The sequence below is a fragment of the Bos taurus genome, chromosome 4, assembly GCF_002263795.3.
Source record: "Bos taurus isolate L1 Dominette 01449 registration number 42190680 breed Hereford chromosome 4, ARS-UCD2.0, whole genome shotgun sequence".
NCBI lineage: Eukaryota > Metazoa > Chordata > Mammalia > Artiodactyla > Bovidae > Bos > Bos taurus.
Window position 1 is genome coordinate 70,909,137 of NC_037331.1, and position 21,027 is coordinate 70,930,163.

General features: G+C 41.4%; 1 protein-coding gene across 3 annotated transcripts in view; it reads left to right on the forward strand.

The window, feature by feature from the left end:
• Positions 1 to 21,027, forward strand: part of OSBPL3 (oxysterol binding protein like 3) — a 199,424-nt gene that overhangs the window by 64,160 nt on the left and 114,237 nt on the right. For 2 of the 3 annotated variants that reach the window (XM_005205542.5, NM_001192901.2), the window contains 1 exon segment: positions 2,699 to 2,749. The exons of the other annotated variant lie outside the window; for it this stretch is intronic. The gene's annotated coding sequence lies outside the window, so the exon portion shown is untranslated. 3 annotated transcript variants of the gene reach the window in all.

A 21,027-nucleotide genomic window follows, 5' to 3' on the forward strand; every position in this document is an offset into this window, starting at 1 on the left:
AAGATTGCTCAAGATCACTATCATAGTGTATGTGAGTTATTCTGAGGTATTTTTTAAAATAAATTACATTCCCAGTACTAATGGTATTAAAGGAACAGAGATCCCACGTATGTCTTTGAGGTGCTCACTATGTACAGCCTCTGTCATGGGGGTTGGAGACAAGGGTGATGAAAAACATAATTTATATTGATCACAAGAGACATTGAGAAGTTGCTGAAAATCATGACTTTTCATGTGTCTACCCTATAAAATATATTAAAAAAAAAATCCATCTATTTGACCTTCTTGGTCACTCAGACACTAAAGAATCTGCCTGCAGTGCAGGAGACCCAGGTTTGATCCCTGGGTTGGGAAGATCCCCTGAACAAGGGAATGACTATCCACTCCAGTATTCTTTCCTGAAGAATTCCACAGACAGAGGAGCCTGGTGGGCTACAGTCCATGGGGTTGCAAAGAGTCGGACATGACCGAGCAACTCACACACACACGTGAATGCTGTATTTCAACAAAAAAGCCTTTTAAATTCTGTAATGAGAACTCTTATTTGCCTTCACTTCTGGATAAGCAGACATTTACTGAAACTGACATTTCTGGAGAGCAGCAAAAATCCACAGGCCCTCACAAGCCATAGAGATCCCCTGTGAAGTATTCATATGTTTGTATGGGATTGGGGTGGGCCTCTCACTGTGGCCCAGGGCCTGTTTGTTCACCAGTTTAGGATATCTGGGGAAGGACAGGACCAGAGAGTATACACCTATTTCTCCATGCTGCAGCTGGGGTGCTACCACTATTGAGCTACATTTTGGAATTGAACTTGGAAGATGTTTTCCCCTCTAAAAACTATCAACTCTATATAACTCTATATAACCCTATCAACTCTCTGCTTCACATGCATTGCATTGGTCTCCCTGGTCTCACCTGGGTATGTGACCACACACTAATAGATTTCTATGAGAAAATGTATTTAGAGTTTCAAACAGCTGATTTATAACTACCTTTGGGGGATATCACCTCTCAAAAGTTGGAATTATCTATGCTTGTTCTGTTTACCTTGCTCTTTTGACTGTAGACAATGAATTTTAGGCTTTTCATTTCCTTGGGTGGTTCTTTTGGCTTGTGATGGGTTGGTCTGTGTGAATATGTGAGTACATGTGCGTGTCTGTTTTAACCTACATGGTGGTATTTCTGAGAATTAGAGACGTCATAACTTAAAAAAAAAAAATGTGGGCCTGAGTCATTGCTAAATGTAAGGCAGACATACAGATCAAAGGTCAACCTCCTGCTTTGGAGCTTGAAGATCGTTTTAACATCATATCCAGATTTGGCTTTTTAGTTATTCTGTAAGGGTTTTAATTAGATCCCTGATTGCTTGTAAACAGGCCTTCAGTGACCTAAGCCAGTACTGCCTACCATGATAGAAGAAAGCCTTTGAGATCTTGGAAGACCTATGTTTCATTTCTGGATATGATTGTCAAAAACCTCTCAAATGATCTATTTGTGAGTTCGTGGATGACTAATGTGGTTGCCAGGATTGACAAGTCTTGACCTAATTTATATTGGTCAAGTTGATTTAAAATAAACTTCAACATATTTCCACATGTTGAAGTTGATTTTAACCTGTGACTTTTGCTATTCATTCTTTCCATGAGATCACTAGAGTATATGGGGCTTCCCTGGTGGCTCAGTAGTAAAGAATCCACCTGCAATGCAGGAGATGCGGGTTTGACCCCTGGGTGAGGAAGATTCCCTGGAGAATGAAATGACAACCCACTCCTGTATTCTTGCCTGGGAAATCCCATGGACAGAGGACCTTGAAGGGGTACAGTCCCTGGGGTCGCTAAAGAGTCAGACATGATTGAGGGCTAAACAACAACTAGAACATATGGATTCAGAAGGCTTTATAGAGACTGATCTGAAGTTATGGACTTACATCTTGATATTTTGTTCATTTGTTTTCCGAGTATGGTATTTGAAATTACTCATAGTGAAGTTCTCAAAACTTTCTTATTGGAGTTTATTCATCTTTTAGCGCACAGCATAGTTCTTTCTTTTTTGAATCTTAGGACTAGATTCCAGTGTTACATATCAGATTCAGCAAAAGTAGATTGACCTCAGTGCCAGTGGTTTTTGAGGGAGAAGATGGATAACTGTATATCTGATTCTGTTTGATTCAAAGATTATTCTTAGGAGGGTAAGATTGTTTTTATTGATATATTATTCAGTGCCACAAAATTCACCCTTTTAGACTATATAAGTTTATCATACTAAGTGAAGTAAGCCAGACAAAGACAAATATCATATGATGCCACTTAAATGTGGAATCTATATATGACAGAGATGTATTTTTAGTATACTCACAAAATTGTGCAACCATCACAACCCATCTTATTCTAGAGTATTTCCATTACCCCCAAAAGAAATCCCAAGCCCTGGCAACTAGTCTACTTAACTGTCTTCATAAATTTGCTTATTCTGGGCATTTCATGTAAATGGAGTCGTATAATATGTAGCCTTTTTTTATCTGACTTCCTTCACTTAGCATAACGTTGTCAAGGTTCACCCACATTGTAGCATGACTCAGTGTTTCTTTCCTTTTTGTAGCTGAATAATATTTCATGCTCTGGTATCTTAGTCTAAGCTGCTATGACTGATAACCATTGATTGGATGGCTTAAACAACAAACATTAATTTCTTACAGTTCTAGAGGCTGGAAAGTCCGAGGACCCGGTACCTGCAGACCTGCTGTCTGGTGAGAGATCACGTCTTTGTTTTAGATGGCTATCTTCTTGTTGTGTCCTCTTATGGCTGAGCGTGGAGACAGGAAACAAGCCTCAGGCCACCAATCCCACTGGTGGGGCTCCACCCTCATGACTTAATTACGTCCCCATGGCCTCATCTGCAGATCCCATCACACTGGGGATTAGGCGTCAATATATGAGTTTGGGACTATACGGTCTATCAATTCATACATAGCATATAGATATTTTACTTTTTATTTATCCATTTATCAGTTGATAAACATTTGTGTTTTTCTAATTTTTAATTATTATGAATTATGCTGCTATGAATATTCTTGTGCAAGTTTTCTGTGTGGATATACATCTTCAGGTTTCTTGAGTATATACCTAAGACTGATACTGCTGCCTTATATGGTATCTAAGTTTTGAGGAACTGGCAGACTGTTTTTCAAAGTATACATTGCCACCAAAGAGTCTGAGTTCCAGTTTCTCGATATCCTTTCTAACTCTTGTAATTGTCTGCCTTTTTGTTTGCTTCTTCTTTATTATTATTATTGTGACCATCCTAGGGAGTATGAGGGGCTTCCTAGGTGGCCCTAGTGGTAAAGAATTTGGCTGCCAATGCAGAAGATATAAGAGACTTGGGTTCGATCCCTGGGCCAGGAAGATCCCCTGGAGGAGGGCACAGCAACTCACTCCAGTATTCTTGCCTAGAGAATCCCATGGACAGAGGAGCCTGGTAGGCTACAATCCATGGGATTGCAAACAGCTGGACACGACTGAAGTGACCTAGAATGAGCACGAGGGAGTATGAAGAGATTTTTTTTTTTTTGGTAGTTTTAATTTGCATTTCTTTCAGGGTTAATGATGTTAAGCATCTTTTGCTTATTGACCATTTGTATTTCTTCCTTGGAGAAATATCTTTTCAAATTCTTTGCCCACTTAAAATATTCAGTTATTTTTTCATTGAGTAGTAAGAATTATTTCTATATTCTAAATAATAGGCTCATATCAACTATATGATTGCAAGCGTTTTCTCCTATTCTTGGGCTGTCTTTTTATTTTATTTATTTTATCCTTTGAAGTATAAAAGTTTACATTTTAAAGTCCAACTTACTTTTTTTTTCTTTTTTGCTTTTGCTTTAGACGTCATATGTAAGAGACCATGATCTAACCCAAGGTCAGGAAAATTTACCCCTGTGTTTCCTTTCAAAAGTTTTATAGTCTTAACTCTTACATTTAAGACTTTGGTTCATTTTGAGTGAATTTTTGTATGTGGTATGAAGCAAGGGTCCAACTTCATCCTTTTGCATGTGAATATCTCCTTTTCCCAGTACCATTTGTTGAAAAGACTATTTTTTCCCTATTGAATTGTCTTGGTACCTTTGTCAAAATGAATTGACCATAAATGTGAGAGTTTAAGTTCTGCATTCTCAATTCTATTCCATTTATCTATATGTTTACTTAACACTTGTTACAGAAATGCTAAATATGGATCCCGTTTCTTGTGTACTTGGGTAGATTTAGTGCACATTGCTTGGAGATACATGTTAAGGCAGTCCTGCACAACAGTTGCATGAGTATTTAATTTCTGAGATAGTTTCCCCAAGATTTTTTTGAGCACTTTGTCCAGTTAACTGAGAATGTCACTCCCTGGAGTGGTACTTCTCTCTTCCAAATGATGTTGGACATCCTATTCAGATGTTTTCTCTTGAGGGTAATTTCAGACTGAAATGGGAAGGATGGAGCCTAAGTAGTAGACTGTGGAAAGCAAGGAGGAAGGGGTGTGGGGAAGCTGGGTTTGGGGAGAGAGATGTGATAATGAGAGACCCAGGGAGGGCTTTTAGGGAAGATGGGGTCAAATAGGGAAGCATGAGCCCAGTCTCTGAACGTTGCTTGTGGTTTTATGTGATGGTCATGGTTGCTCATGTTTCTCTAGGCCTGTCCAGTCTAGACATGAAACTAAGCAAAAGGTATCCAAGTGTTAGTGTTGGCTGCTACAAGCCTGATTCATAAGCCAGAAATGGTTCCTGTGCCCATTAGGCTGTTATCTCCTTGACAGATATACCAACCTTTAAAGGTAAGAGTTCATTCACCATTTCACAGGATGATTGAGCTTTAAAGTTGGTCGTTAGCTGAAGGAATGTTGAAGTATTACCTCAAAAAGGAGATTCTGAGGTCAGAAAGATTTGGAATGGGTTGTGGGACATAGTTAACAGATTTGCTTTTGTTGTTGTTTGCTTAAGTGCAGAATCTCTCAGAAACCCTTAATGTGCCAATATGTCTTCAAGAGGGAATATAGGAGCAGTGTTTACCAAGGTGACTGGTCTGTGGGAACTCATTTTATCCCCCGACAGACAGCCCTATGAAAGTGTTATTTGGCAGAGCGCATTTTGAATAATTATGATCCAGGATATCACCTTTATTTTTCAGTCGTGAAATTTGATTTCTTAGTCTTTTTGAGCTGTTTCTAGGATGGGTCATGTCTACTGGTATATTACATAGAAACTATGTCGTCTCACTTATCAAAAAAGTGAGAGCTTAAATTAGAAGTTAAAATCAAACTCCTGAAAATTGCATGTACGTACAGTTAACTTATAAAATACCCTACCTTCCAGGATCTGATTTTTTTTTTAACATGTTACTTGTTTGTGTGCCCAGTCACTCAGCCATGTTGACTCTTTGTGACCCCGTGGATTATAGCCCGCCAGGCTCCTCTGTCAATGGGATTTTCCAGGAAAGAATACTGGAGTGGGTTGCCATTTCCTTGGACTTCCCTGGTGGCTCAGACGGTAAAGCGTCTGTCTACAATGCGGGATACCCGGGTTTGATCCCTGGGTCAAGAAGATCCACTGGAGAAGGAAATGGCAATCCACTCCAGTACTAATGCCTGGAAAATCCCATGGACAGAGGAGCCTAGTATGCTACAGTCCACGGGGTCGCAAAGAGTTGGACATGACTGAGCGACTTCACTTACTTACTTACTTGTTTAGGTTGGTCTATGTGGTACCTAATAATCCATGGTCTGTTGAATGGGTAAAATTTGATTTCTGCAGCTTTTGCTCTGATCCAGCTTTTAAAAGATAGAGGACAGGAAGGGGCAGGGGAACAGGGACCCACACCAAGCAAGACCGCTGACTTCTGCCATGCAATAAACAAAAACATGAACAGCTACCCAGTTCTGAGTTGTCAGATAAGCTTGTCATACCTGGAATGCATTTTTAGAGTTGTGTGGTGGAACGGACTGTATGCAATTACGTATACAGATGTAGCTATGCCGTATTCTAATGGTTCTTCCATCTTCCCTCCCTCAACCCAAACACCCACCTTCTTTCTTCTTCCAGGTCATCTAAATGTGTGTGCGTATGTGTGCTCAGTCATGTTTGACTCTTTGCGACCCATGGACTGTAGCCCACTGGGCTCCTCTGTCCTTGGAATTCTCCAGGCAAGAATACTGGAGCAGGTTGCCATTTCTTACTGCAGGGGATCTTCCCAACCCAGGGATCAAACCTGCTTTGTGTCTCCTGCATTGGCAGGTGGATTCTTCACCACTAGCACCACCTGGGAAGCCAGGTCATCTAATAGGGTTTGTTTATTTGACTTTCCTTTAAAGAGAAGGAGGGTTTCTCTTAACCAGAGGGAGGGTGATAGGAGAAAGGGGCGGAGAGTGTGAGAATGAGAGTAATAGAAAGACAGGAAGAGAGAAGTGGGAGGGACACATAAATAGATACCTAGTATTGGAAGAAGTCTTTGTGGTATAGATAAGTTCACTTCCAGTAAATCCAAATTGTGTGTGTTGGTGTGCCATCCCTGTTGTGTAACAACAGCATAGATGGAATTCCCAGTGTCAATAGTTTCCATTCACACCTCTAGTTAAAAGACCCAAGCCCTGCGATTTTTACTTATCTACATTTTCCCACATTCTTGGGAGGCCTGCACTTTTCCTGATGACTATGGGAGGTGTGACATAGGACAGTTCTCTCATGTTGAAGCATGTTTCTCCAAAAACTGAGGCACAACCAGAGAATGAAGAGGGCTAGTGAGCATATTGAGTCAGAATCTGAGGTTGGGGGTTGTTGGGGATATAAGAGAAGCACAGGTCAGGTGACCATTTTAGGAAAATGAACCATTCAGTTTAGTTCAGTCTCTCAGTTGTGTCCAACTTTTTGTGACCCTATGGACTGCAGCACGCCAGGCTTCCTGTCCATCACCAGCTCCCGGAGGTTACTCAAACTCATGTCCATCAAGTCGGTGATGCCATCCAGACATCTCATTCTCTGTCATCCCCTTCTCCCGCCTTCAGTCTTTCCCAGCATCAGGGTCTTTTCAAATGAATCAGTTCTTCACATCAGGTGGCCAAAGTATTGGAGTTTCAGCTTCAGCATCAGTCCTTCTAATGAATATTCAGGACTGATTTCCTTAGGATGGACTGGTTGGATCTCCTTGCAGTCCGAGGGACTCTTAAGAGTCTTCTCCAACACCACAGTTCAAAAGCATCAATTCTTTGGCACTCAGCTTTCTTACTAGTCCAACTCTTACATCCATACATGACTACTGGAAAAGCCATAGCTTTGACTAGAAGGACTTTTGTTGGCAAACACTGTCTCTGCTTTTTAATATGCTGTCTAGGTTGGTCATAACTTTTCTTCCAAGGAGCAAGTGTCTTTTAATTTCATGGCTGCAGTCACCATCTGCAGTGATTTTGGAGCCCCCCAAAATAAAATCTGTCACTATTTCCATTATTCCCCCTTCTATTTGCCATTAAATGATGGGATCAGATGCCATGATCTTCATTTTCTGAATGTTGAGCTTTAAGCCAACTTTTTCACTCTCCTCTTTCATTTTCATCAAGAGGCTCTTTAGTTCTTCACTTTCTGCCATAGGGGTAGTGTCATCTGCATATCTGAGGTTATTGATGTTTTTCCCAGCAACCTTGATTCCAGCTTGTGCTTCATCCAGCCTGGCATTTCACATGATGTACGCTGCATATAAGTTAAATAAGCAGGGTGACAATATACAGCCTTGACGTACTCCTTTCTCTATTTGGAACCAGTCTGTTCCATGTCCAGTTCTAACTGTTGGTTCTTGACCTGCATACATATTTCTCAGGATGCAGGTCAGGTGGTCTGGTATCAAATCAGTAAAGTAATTGCTGTTTTATATTTACTTCAGTTACATGTGTTTCTTATTTTTAAAAAGCAAGCAAAACAAAACAAAAAAAGCTCAAAGGAAAAGTTAAAATATTTCCCCAAAATCTCAACCAGAAACTAACCAGTGTTAGCATTAATTTCAGGCTTGGCTGGTGTGTAAAGTGAGAGAGATGATGGAGGGAGGGATAAACGATGGGGAGAAATAATTGTATAAGACTGAGCTCAGGTTAAACATGGTTTTAAAAGTAAATAGAATATTTTATTTTACTTCAATTTAACAAAAGGCAAACAAATAACCAGGCTGCTGAAGAGTAATTTTTTATCCCAAGAGGATTAATTCCCTTAGTCAGAAGAGAGATATCTGTCTGGGAGTGAGAATGGGTTGGGTGAGCTAAGACAATGTATATAGAAAACAGCCCAATTCTTTGGCCCAGCAGTTCTCCCCTGATGTCAAATGTTGGTCATTTGTTTTATTTTCATTTTGTTAAAATTTATTTTTTGTAACGTATGCTTCCCTCGTGGCTCAGTGGTAAAAAAAAAAAATCTGCCTGCAAATGCAGGAGCTGTGGGTTTGATCCCTGCTCCAGGAAGATCCCCTGGAGAAGGAAATGGCAACTCATTCCAGTATTCTTGCCTGGAGAACCCCATGGACAAGAGAAGTCTGGTGGGCTATGTCCATGATGTCATAAAAGAGTGGGATATGACTTAGCGACTAAACAACAACAAATACTTTTAACACTTAGTAGCTCTACCTCCCCTGTGTATTCCCCCACTTATTTAATCCGATCAATATACGAGTAACCATTGCTCTTTTTTTCCCATGGTTTTATCATTCTTGATAATTTGTTTGGTGCGGTTCATCATCGTTAAGTTTATTTTGGAAAAGGCTTTTTGAAGCCCTATTTCCTAAGTTGTTTTATCTTTGGGAATTGTTCCATGTTGCCTTTATTTTTGAAAGACAACTTTTCTGTTGTTAAATTGTCTCCTACAGAGGCTACACTCATTGTCTGGAGAATCCCATGGACAGAGAGTCTTGGCGGGACTACAGTCCATAGGCTTGCAAAGAGTCAGACACGACTGAAGCGACTTAGCACACAGGAGTGATTTATGAGAATGCCTGTTTTAATGGGGGACTTTTAAGACTGTTTGCCTGAAATGGTAGAATTATATTGGGCAATAAGTTTGAGTTGGTAATTGAATATTGAATTATGGGAACTTTTCAATGTTGGGAAATTAGCTGTTTTCTTAGTGAATTTCTCATTTCCTCGCTAAAGAAACAGTTTTCCCCCAGGCCAAAACGTTACTACTGGGCAGCTCTGTGGAGCTGTTTCTAGGACTTTGCAAAATTGTATGGAATCCTCTTAAAAGTAAAAGGCTTCTCCCCTCCCTCCTCACTCTGTGAAAAGGTACTTTGCTGGCCTGCGATGGAGGTTTTTTTTTCCATCTGAAGACAGTAGACAATGGTAAATATCAGATGCCAAACAAACTGACATCTGATAATTGTTTGAACTGATAATTCTTTTTTCTTCTGTTTTGAAACATGATCTTTTGCCTCATGTCACAGACTCTTATCTTTAAACTGAACTGCCATTATAAGCCCTTCCTAAGAGACACATGAACTTCACACATCTTTTTGTAACGCTCCTAATGGTTTTCCATGGAAGCTGTGTGAGTTGAAGGAACTAATCTCTGCACTGAGACAGTTTGAAGTACCTGGAAGTTGCAGCTGGGCTTATTACTTAAAAATCCCTGCTGACCTCATGTAGAAAACGAATAGCCTCTTTCATTCTATAATTCATTGTCTCCAACAGTGGAAGGAGTGGGGAAGAAAATTTCCCAGATGACTTAATACATTTAAGTGTTGGACACCTGGCCTGTGATGACTCAGCTGTCTACCAGCCACTGATTTTTTTCAGAGCTGGTTGGAGGGAGAACGCACCTGGAAGGTTTCGGGAGGCCGGAATATCCCAGGGTATTCTCACTTTGTGCTAATGGAAAGGAGGGAGAAAATAAGAGGGTTAGAATGGTGTGGTCTAAAGCTGCATTGGTCTAACATGGCGGCTACCAGCCAACGTGGCTATGGAAATTTAAATTGTTTAGTTTATTAAGATTTAAAATTGAGTTTCTTAGTTGCACTTAATTCAGTGCCCACATTGGACTAGAGGCTGTGATGTCAGACAGCACCCCAAGTTCTGTTGGCTGGCTGGTTCAGATGCTGAGCTTCTATTTCACAATCATTCAGTGTTCATTACAGCCTTAATGACTGCTCTCCTGTCTTTTCTCCCTCCCTCACTCTGCTTTCAGTCATTCTTCTGCTCCAACTCAGGTGATGAAACTCGGTTCTTCTTACTGCCTTGCTGGCATCCTCTGATTTCTGGGCACCAGATAGCGTCCGAGGAATCCTGTGTATGATTGAGACTAGATCTTTGCACTGTGGAATCAACCAGACTCTGGCCAAGACTGGTCAAGACTCCTGGACTCTGGTCCAAGACTTTGTCAGTGTTCTTTCTAAAGGATCTATGGTGCTGGAGATTTTGACTCTTTAACAATAAAACTGCTCTTTAGAAATATTTAAATACTTAGGACTTTTACTTTAATTCCCTCTTCCCCTCCTGAATGGATGTTCTTGATGTATAGTCCTGGGTTCTATCCTACTTGTACCCACAACGACTGACCCCGTGACCTTAGTAAGATAATTTCTTTGTGGCTCAGTTGCCAGTTGAAAACTCGTTCCCAACCACTGCTTAAGCTATTGAAGAGAAATGCCAAGTGGTAAGTGGGGATTTTGAGGTCTGTGTTAAAAGATGTATTTAAAGAGTTCTGAAGGGGTTTGTGGCCATTTACAAATGGGATTTTCAGTGTTCCATTTCTGGGCTCTTCCTCAGTATCAGACACATACCTCCCTGGATCAGCTAATTGGCCAATAAACTCTATCGTGTGCTTTGTATAAGTGACTTTCTGAGTGAAGTCTGTGTTTGCTGACCAAGGAGCCCTCTTCCAAATCTGACCTACGTGACGGGAGTGGGATGCTCTGGTAGGCGGAGGCTGTAGGTCGTTTCTGCTGATTGAACTTGCTCTTTCTGACCCTGTGTTCTCATACTTCCCATCTGACTAGCCTGAAGATGGGCCAAGAGTTTCTGCCTAGTGTTTCAGTTACCTAATGCTGTATAACAAACGGCCCTAAAACTTGGTAGGCTAAGATAATGAGGTTTACTTAGCCCTCAAATCTGCAATTAAAACAGGACTTTGTGGGGACTGCTGGACTCTGCTCTACTCAGTGTCCTCTGGGACTGCACAGAGGTTGATATTGGAAGGCTTGCTCATTCGCATGTCTGGGCATTGATGCTCTCAGCTGACCGAATGGTCTCAGCTTTTACAGATGAGCCCCTCCATGTGTTCTCTCCACATTGCTGTCCTCACATCATGATGGCTAAGTTGAAGGGTGAGAATCCTGACAGCATCAACTGAAAGCTATATTATCATTTCTAACAGAGCCTTGGAAGTCAGAAAGCATTGCTTCAGCTATGGTCACAAGTCTACTCAGGTTCAAGAGAAGGAAACAGACCCTACCAATGGATAGAGAAATGTCAGTGTTATTTTGTAAGACAAGCTTTGGGATGAGATTCATCTTGGTGCTGTTGTCTTTAAAGAACACATCTTCCTCACTCAGTAATAATGATTCAGAATTGGCATCAGCTTCTTTTAAGTCATTGATAAGCCTTGAGATCTGGGGCTTGCCTCATTTTCAGGAGGTATGATTGTCATTGTTGAGCGCTGGGGCTGTTCTGCCTTTGGGTGTGAGGTGGGGGAGTTTCCATTTGCATAGTACTGTGACTTCTTTCAGAGAAGGCAATGGCAACCCACTCCAGTACTCTTGCCTGGAAAATCCCATGGATGGAGAGGCCTGGTAGGCTGCAGTCCTTGGGGTCGCTAGGAGTCGGATACGACTGAGCAACTTCACTTTCACTTTTTATTTTCATGCATTGTAGAAGGAAATGGCAACCCACTCCAGTGTTCTTGCCTGGAGAATCCCATGGACGGGGAGCCTGGTGGGCTGCCGACTACGGGGTCGCACAGAGTCGGATGCGACTGAAGCGACTTGGCAGCAGCAGCAGTGACTTCTTTGATGATAGATGCTGTCTTAATGCAAAACGATGTATTGAAACAGCTTCAGTGTGCTAAACCCCTGGTTCAACTGATATCTACAATGAATGCACAATGTAGAGGAATCAAGTGAAGAGCAGGGTCCTGGTTGCTGAAAATTATTTCAAAAATTAACCAGATGGAATCCAGCTGGAGTTTTGATACTTTACATCTCACTTCTGACTTAGATTTTCTTATTTGTACTTTCTATTATTACTTTTTCTTTACATTCTCACTAGATGTAAACTCCTAAACAATTAGGATACACCTTTCTACAGAATTTTTTCAGTGTGATAAATGGATGCTTTAGAATGTTTCTTTGCCTGTCTCTGAGATAAAATCTTCTAGAAGCAAGGGGAAGGGGACACAGGTTTTGCTTTTATTTGTTTTTATATTTATTTATTGAGGTGTAGTTGCTGTGCAATATTATTTAAGTTTCAGGTGTACAATATAGAGACTCACAGTTTTAAAGGTTATGCTTCTTTTACAGTTGTAAAATATTGGCCATATTCTCCATTGTGCATTTTATCCTTGTATCTTGTTTATTTTGCACATAGTAGTTTATACCTCTTAATATCCTACCCCCATCATTCCTCTCCCTTCTTCCCTCTCCTCACTGGTAAGCACTAGTTCTCTATATTTGCGAGTCTGTTTATTTTTTCTTATATTCACTGGTTTTATTTTTTAGATTCTACATATAAATGATGCCACTCAGTATTTATCTTTCTCTGTCTGACTTGTTTCACTTAGCATAATACCCTCCAAGTCCGTCCATGTTGTTGCAAATGGCAAAATTTCATTCTTTTTTTATAGCTGAGTAGTAGTCTGTTGTGTATATATGTGTATGCATCGCCTCTTCATCAGTTCATCTGTTGATTGATACTTAGGTTGCTTCCATATCTTGGTAACTGTAAATTATGCTGCTATGAACATTGGGGTGCATGTATCTTTTTGAATTAGTGTTCTTGTTTTGTTTTGTTTGGATATATACCCAGGGGTGGAATAGCTGGGTGATGCGGTAGTTCTGTAGTTAGTTTTTTGAGAAACCTCCATGCTGTTTTCCACAGTGGCTGCACCAATTTACATTCCGAGCAACAGTGCATGAAGGTTCCCTTTTCTCCACATCTTCACCAATGTTTCTTATTTGTGTTCTTTTTGATGACAGCTATTCTGACAGGTGTGAGGTGATGCCACTATAGTTCTGATTTGCATTTCTCTGATTAATGATGTTGAGCATTTTTTCATGTGCCCGTTAGCCATCTGCATGGCTACTTTAGAACAATGTCTGTTCAGATCTCCTGCCCATTTTTTAATTGGGTTGTTTTGTTTTTATCAGTGTTGAGCATCAATCTGATAAACAAATAGCCTGCCACATGTTGAGTTTAGTACTAGTTACAAAAAACTAAAGTTAGACACAGTCTTCAAATTGCTTCTGATATACACACTCTCCTGGAGGAAGAAACAACCTTCACGGTTAACATTAGTAGCAGAGGTGCTTTACCTTTTTCTCACCTTTTTCGCTTTAGTCTGCCAATAACCACCTCGATTTTTTACGAACCTGTTTTCTCTGCCTTTTCATTCTGTTTCTCCGTACAACTGTTTTTCAGTTTGTACTGGTTTAGAAGTGTCTCATGCTCATTTTCTTGCAGTAGTCCATCCCCTAGGAGAGCAAAACTCCCTCTATCTCTTTTCCTCCCCACCTACATTTGCTAAATTTTCTTTCAGGCCTCTTACAAGAGATTGTTTGCTATTGCCCAAGCAATTCTCCCCAAATGTATACATAATATCTTGGGAAATACCTTTTATAGAATTTGTTTGAAGCTTAGCATCTCAGCCCTTGGGTTATTTTTAGTTAGGGGGACAGACACCTTGAAGTGTGTGCAACTGACGCCTTGACCACAACTGCTAGGCATTTCGTTTCTTGTTCTTTGAGAGCTTTCAGGTAACATTGATGGAGTATTAGTCATTGTTACTTGATGTTTACATTGCTGAACAGACTTTACTAGACTTTTATGAGTGATAGAGAGAAGTTTAAAAAATTCACATTCACATTTTATAGTGACTCAACTGGTAGTCTTTTTAGATCAGTAATGAAATGCTGTCTGTGGTTGCCAATTGTTAAAATCTACCCTACTTCCGCCAGCAGTTGTCAGTTAAGAGAGGTTCGCAACACCCACTGATAAAATTCAAACCACAAGATGTTAATTTAAGTCCTTCGGAGGCGCTCTCTCTTCTTACCCTTTAAACTGCTAAGTCACATCCTGCTCTGCATTTTAATTTGGCACAAATGAGATGCAGTAGATGTTGGTGTGGCATTAGATACTGAAATGAAATGAAATGCTAAGATAAAAGAAGGCAGTTCTGTGGAGTAAATCTTTCTGTCATTTCTGGATGCAGGATCAGGGAGTGGTTCCCAGCCCACACATTGCATCAGAGTCACCTGGGGAACTTGCCTGGGCCTCATCCCAGAGCCTCTGGATGAGTTGGTATGGAGTGGGGCCAGGCTTTGGTAGTCTGTAGATGCTCCTTAGGGTGATCCTGCCAGGCAGCCAGGCTTGGGAAATCCTCTGGGAGGTGTCCTTCCCACCTTCCACATTCCTTTCTACCTAGTCATGTCCTGTCCACATCTCTAAGGCTCCCCTCAGGACACCTCTTAAATAGCTCACAACATCAGCTTCCCTGAACTCTTCCCTGTGAATGTCCACGAAACCTCCTAGATAGCCCACCCTGAACTGTGTTCTCACTCGTTTCATCTACAGATACCTTATCTCCTTGACCAGGGTGGGTCCTCCTTGGATTAAGCTTCAGGTCACTTGTTTCCATCGTTTGAGGTTAGCAGAGCTATGGACACTTTGTGGTGGTATTTAGTCGCTCAGTCCGACTCTTTGCGACCCCATGAACTGCAGCACAGCATTTCCTTTACTATCTCCCAAAGCTTGCTCAACTCATATCCGTTGTGTCAGTGATGCCATTCAACCATCTCATCTTCTGTCATCCCCTTCTCCTCCTGCCCTCAATCTTGCCCAGCATCAGGGTCTTTTCCAATGAGTCGGCTCTTTGTCAGGTGGCCAAAATATTGGAGTTTCAGCTTCAGCATCAGTCCTTCCAATGAATATTCAGGATTGATTTCCTTTAGGATTGTTTGGTTTGATGTTCTTGCTGTCTGAGGGCCACTCAAGAGTCTTCTCCAACAACACAATTGGAAACCATCAATTCTTTGACATTTAGCCTTCTTTATGGTCTAACTCTCACATCCATACATGACTATTGGAAAACCCATGGCTTTGACTCTATGGACCTTTGTCAGTAAAGGTCTCTGCTTTTTAATATACTGTCTAGGTAGGCACTTTATAGATATTAAGTTGAATTTTCATCAGTTTGGCTGTTTTCAGTCAGCCTCTTGTCTTTCAGGATAGTTTGCTTTACTAGCCCACCTTTATCCATCAGTGTTTCTTCCTCTAGAGACAGAGAAGGGCAAGTCAGGGTGGCTAAATAGCAGAAAGAGAAGGAAACTCAGCCTGTTTCTGATTTTCTCATTCAAGAGTGGAGGGATGGTCATATACCCCGTGGACTCACCCCTCTCCACCCAGAACATTAAGTCTTCAGTTCTGGAGTGGCTCTGAGGACTGTTTGGGGGTAAATGCAACATGCAGGGGGCTGTTCTGCTGGAGAAGGTGAAGTGATTTGAGGATTCATCTCTATCCCAAGGCCTACTGAAGAATATGGGGTTGCTTTAGGAGAAGACAATATACTTTGGGAACTTGGAAACAGTGGCTTTCCTGCTTTATCAAACAGTAAGGATTCTTACTGCCAGTGTTTCAGGGTTTCCTGTTTCTGGGCCCAGGAAGCTGACCATCATAGATACAGTTGGCAACTTTCTGTTGAGGGGGTACAAAGGTGACCCAAGATTCCTGATTGTAAGGCATGCTAGCTTCTTAGCGCCTATATTGTTTGCACTAAACCTCTGTAACGGAGAGACCCCCAAATAATAAGATTGAAATTTATTTCTCTTTCCTGTGACTGTCCAGGTTATGTTTATTCCTAGGCTGGTCCAATGACATTGCCATCCTCAAATAATGGCTTTCAATTCTGGGTCTAGTTGTCACCATCTCTCAGCCCTCAGGAATAGGGAAAGGTTGAGGGGTATGCTCTTTTTAACATAGCTTCTACTCACATCTCTCTGGTGGCCACGAAGCTGCAAGGAAAGTTAGAAATGTAGCTTCTGATTAGATGAGCTTGTGCCCAGCTAAGCTTGAGAGTTCTGTGATTAAAAGAAGTAAAATGGACTTATTGGTGAACAATAAGCTAAGGCATGCATTATCAGTTCAGTTCAGTCACTCAGTCGTGTCCAACTCTTGGCGACCCTATGTACTGCAGCACGCCAGGCCTCCCTGTCCATCACCAACTTCTTGAGTTTACCCAAACATATGTCCATAGAGTCAGTGATGCCATCCAACCATCTCATCCTCTGTTGTCCACTTCTTATCCTGCCCTCAATCTTTCCCAGCATCAGGGTCTTTTCAAATTAGTCAGTTCTTCACATCAGGTGGTCAAACTATTGGAGCTTCAGCTTCAGTATCAGGCCTTCCAATGAGTATTAAGGACTGATTTTCTTTAGGATGGACAGGTTGGATCTCCTTGCAGTCCAAGGGATTCTCAAGAGTCTTCTCCAACACCACAGTTCAAAAGCATCAATTCTTTGGCACTCAGCTTTCTTTCTAGTCCAACTCTCACATCTGTACATGACTCCTGGAAAACCATAGCCTTGATTAGACAGACCTTTGTTGGCAAATAATGTTTCTGCTTCTAATATGCTGTCTAGGTTGGTCATAACTTTTCTTCCAAGGAGCAAGTGTCTTTTAATTTCATGGCTGCAGCCACAATCTGCAGTGATTTTGGAACCCCCCAAAATAAAGTCTGTCGCTGTTTCCACTGTTTCCCCATCTATTTGCCATGAAGTGATGGGATCAGATGCCATGATCTTCATTTTCTGAATGTTGAGCTTTAAGCCAACTTTTTCACTCTTCTCTTTCACTTTCATCAAGAGGCTCTTTAGTTCTTTGCTTTGTGCCATAGGGGTAGTGTCATCTGCATATCTGAGGTTATTGATATTTCTCCCAGATATCTTGATTCCAGCTTGTGCTTCATCCAGCCCAGCGTTTCTCATGATATATTCTGGATATAAGTTAAATAAGCAGGGTGACAATATACAGCCTTGACGTACTCCTTTCCCTATTTGGAACCAGTCTGTTTTTCATTGTCCAGTTCTGTTGCTTCTTGACCTGCATACAGATTTCTCAAGAGGCAGGTCAGGTGGTCTGGTATTCCCATCTCTTTAAGAATTTTCCACAGTTTATTGTGATCCACACAGTCAAAGGCTTTGGTGTAGTCAGTAAAGCAGAAACAGATGTTTTTTCTGAAACTCTCTTGCTTTTTCAATGATCCAACAGATGTTGGCAATTTGATCTCTGGTTCCTCTGCCTTTTCTAAATCCAGCTTGAACATCTGGAGGTTCACGGTTCATGTACTGTTGAAGCCTGGCTTGGAGAATTTCGAGCATTACTTTCTAGTGTGTGCTGCTGCTGCTGCTAAGTTGCTTCAGTCGTGTCTGACCCTGTGCAACCCCATAAACGGCAGCCCACCAGGCTCTCCTGTCCCTGGGATTCTCCAGGCAAGAACACTGGAGTGGGTTGCCATTTCCTTCTCCAATGCAGGAAAGTGAAATGTAAAAGTGAAGTCTCTCAGTCGTGTCCGTGAGATGAGTGCAATTGTGGTGTAATTTGAGCATTCTTTGACATTCCCTTTCTTTGGGATTGGAATGAAAACTGACCTTTTCCAATCCTGTGGCCACTGCTGAATTTTCCAAATTTGCTGCCATATTGAATGCAGCACTTTCAGAGCACCATATTTTAGGATTTGAAATAGCTCCACTGGAATTCCATCACCTCCACTAGTTTTGTTCATAGTGATGCTTCCTAAGGCGCACTTGACTTCAAATTCCAGGATGTCTGGCTCTAGGTGGGTGATCACACCATTGTGATTATCTGGGTCGTGAAGATCTTTTTTGTATAGTTCTTTGTATTTTTGCCACCTCTTCTTAATATCTTCTGCTTCCGTTAGGTCCCTACCATTTTTTGTCCTTTATTGTGTCCATCTTTGCATGAAATGTTCCTTTGGTATCTCTAATTTTCTTGAAGAGATCTCTAATCTTTCCCATACTATTTTTTTCCCTCTATTTCTTTGCACTGATCACTGAGGAAGGCTTTCTTATCTCTCCTTGCATGCATGATAACCTGCCAAAATTTCAGATCTACAAACCATCACCCTGTTCATTTCTTTGGATAGAAGAAATGTAAACTGTACAGGTACAAACTGCTGTATTTTAAAATGGATAATCAACAAGAACCTACTGTATAGCACAGGGAACTCTGCTCAATGTTATATGGCATCCTGGATGGGAGGGGAGCTTGGGGGAGAATGGATACATGTATGTGTATGAGCGAGTCCCTGTGCTGTGCACCTGAAACCATCTCAACAGTGTCAACTGGCTATACTCCAATACAAAAGAAAAGGGTTTTTAAGAAAATACACTACATTGTCCAAAGAAACCACAAATGTATCCTTGGTGCTTTGAAGTCATGGTAGGAAACAGAATGTCTTCAGGGGGATGTGTGGTATTCCTGCTTTTTGAGGAGGATAGACCATGAGCTGGAAAAGGATGCAGAAAGTTGCAAGTAGCTGTCACCCTGATAGTGTTGATAAACAAGGTCTAGTGTGCAGGGAAAGGTTTTGGCATCTGTGAGGATCGGTGTGTGTGTTTGGTAAGAGATTGGCTAACCTGATCAAGAGAGTTCAACTGAAGTTTGATGGGAAGAAGAAAAGGATTGAAATCTGACTGAGTAGAGAACAATAGGCATAGCAAAGGGAAGACCAGTGGCCAAGGAAGAGAACTTCAGTAATTCGCTAAAAGAACACCAGGAAGCAGGGTGGTTGTCATACCTGCAGCTGTTTGCCAGGATGCAGCCGCTGAGGACTAAGCAAAGTGAACATTAAAAGTTGGGCCTTGATTTGATCATCTAATTTGTCTCACCAGGAAGGTTAGGATGTTTCTAATGATGAAGATAGGGTTCTAGAAGGGACTATTTTGCTTTAAGAAGCAGGCCTATGGAAACCCAGGCCCTAAAGGTAGATTTCTAGGTGAGGGCAATGGGGACAGAGAAACCACAGAAAGTTTGTTGTAGTAGGGTCAGTATTATGGATTGCCAGACAGGTTATGGATGGTACTTTTTCCTCAGAGATTATTACTCTTTGTGTTAGTCACTCAGTCATGTCCGACTCTTTGTGGCTTCATGGACTGTAGCCCACCAGACTGCTCTGTCCATGGAATTCTCCAGGCAAGAATACTGGATTGAGTTGTAATTCCCTTCTCCAGGGTATCTTCCAACCCAGGTATCGAACCTGGGTCTCCTGCATTGCAGGCAGATTCTTTATCATTTGAGCCACTAGGGAAGCCCAACTCTAGAAGGGATGCCAAACATGTTGGTAAAACCCACTGGAAATTTTATTCTGCTAACTTCTTATAAACTCTTGACTTGTTCTGCTGATCATTTAATTTTTAAGAAGACTGAGAAAATAATGCAAGGGAGGATATGTGGATTTCTTTCTGACCCATAAACACAATTGGCCAGTGATATAAAGTGACAGGAACCGGGAGATGAAATCCCCAAAGAAGCATGCTTTGGGCAGAGCTCTGTATGCTACAAACATTTCAAACAGTTCAAAGAAAGAAATAATCTCTCCTGTGGTCAAAGAAAATGGTAAAGAGACTTCAAAAGGAAAGGGATAGCTAAAACGTTCTGAAATATACATGTAATCCCAAATAAGTCTAGTGAAGAGGGAAGGAGAGTGGCTCCTTGGAAATAGATCAATATGCTTACAGAGAGGACTTTTTCCCTCTTAACTAAGATTAAGGAAGGATATTCAGTCTGGCTCGATTGTCATGGCCACTCATCTTTAAGTTGCTTTCCCCCAGAATGTAAAGATGAGTAAAATTCAGTCATTGATCATGATGTAGATCTAACATCTAGTGGTCAGGTTGCAAAGAGTAATCTCAAAATGTGGGCAATTTATGACATACTTGAAGGCACAAAAGTAAGGTAGGAGTTCAAAAGAGAAACAAAACCAGGGGTGGGGGTGCTTTTGGAAAAGGTTTCATGGAGCAGATGATGCTGGCCATGCCCTTTGGAGGGTGGGAAGAATTTCTATAGATGGAAGAGAGACATCAGATTAGAAGTATGCTTTGCAAAGAAGAACTAGCCTAAGAACCAAGGCAGAGTGGTGTAACTGCAGGAGAGTATACAATGTTAGGTATCCAGGTAAGATTTTACAGTTGAGTTTTGGTTAATACAACTAAAATATAACTGAGTGATGTCTGCCAAGTACTGTGCTTAGTGCGTGACACGTATTATTTCAGACAGTCTTCAGAAAGACTTAGTATGATTATTTGGCCCTTTTTTCTGATGAGAAGACAACTCAGTAGTTTAGTAACACACAGTAGGTGGTAGATAGAACCAGAGTCTGAAGTCACATAAATTTCACTGCCTTGTGAAGGGCTTAGGATTTTTAACCAAGTTCAGTGACCAGTGGGAATTTGGTGTAGAGAAGAGACACTGGAATCTTTTGGAAAGATGAACTGGGCCAGGAAAACATGAGGTAGATCAAAGTGTTGGAAAAGAAAAAGTGGAGACCCCACCCTAATGGGGGTCTAAAATGGATTGGCGGTTATAGGGATGAAAGAATGGAAAACAAGTTTGGGGGTGAGGAGGTGAGGGTCATGGCAGAGCTAGAATCTGCAGAATTGGGGGATCTGGGAGAGAAAGTTGGGGTTGAACCAGGAGAGGGGTGGTTGTCTTAATCAGAATCAGGGGAGTCAGCACAGGTATTGGCATAAGGGAATGATGAGTTTGCTCGTGAAGTAAGCAGTAGGCTTCCTGTTC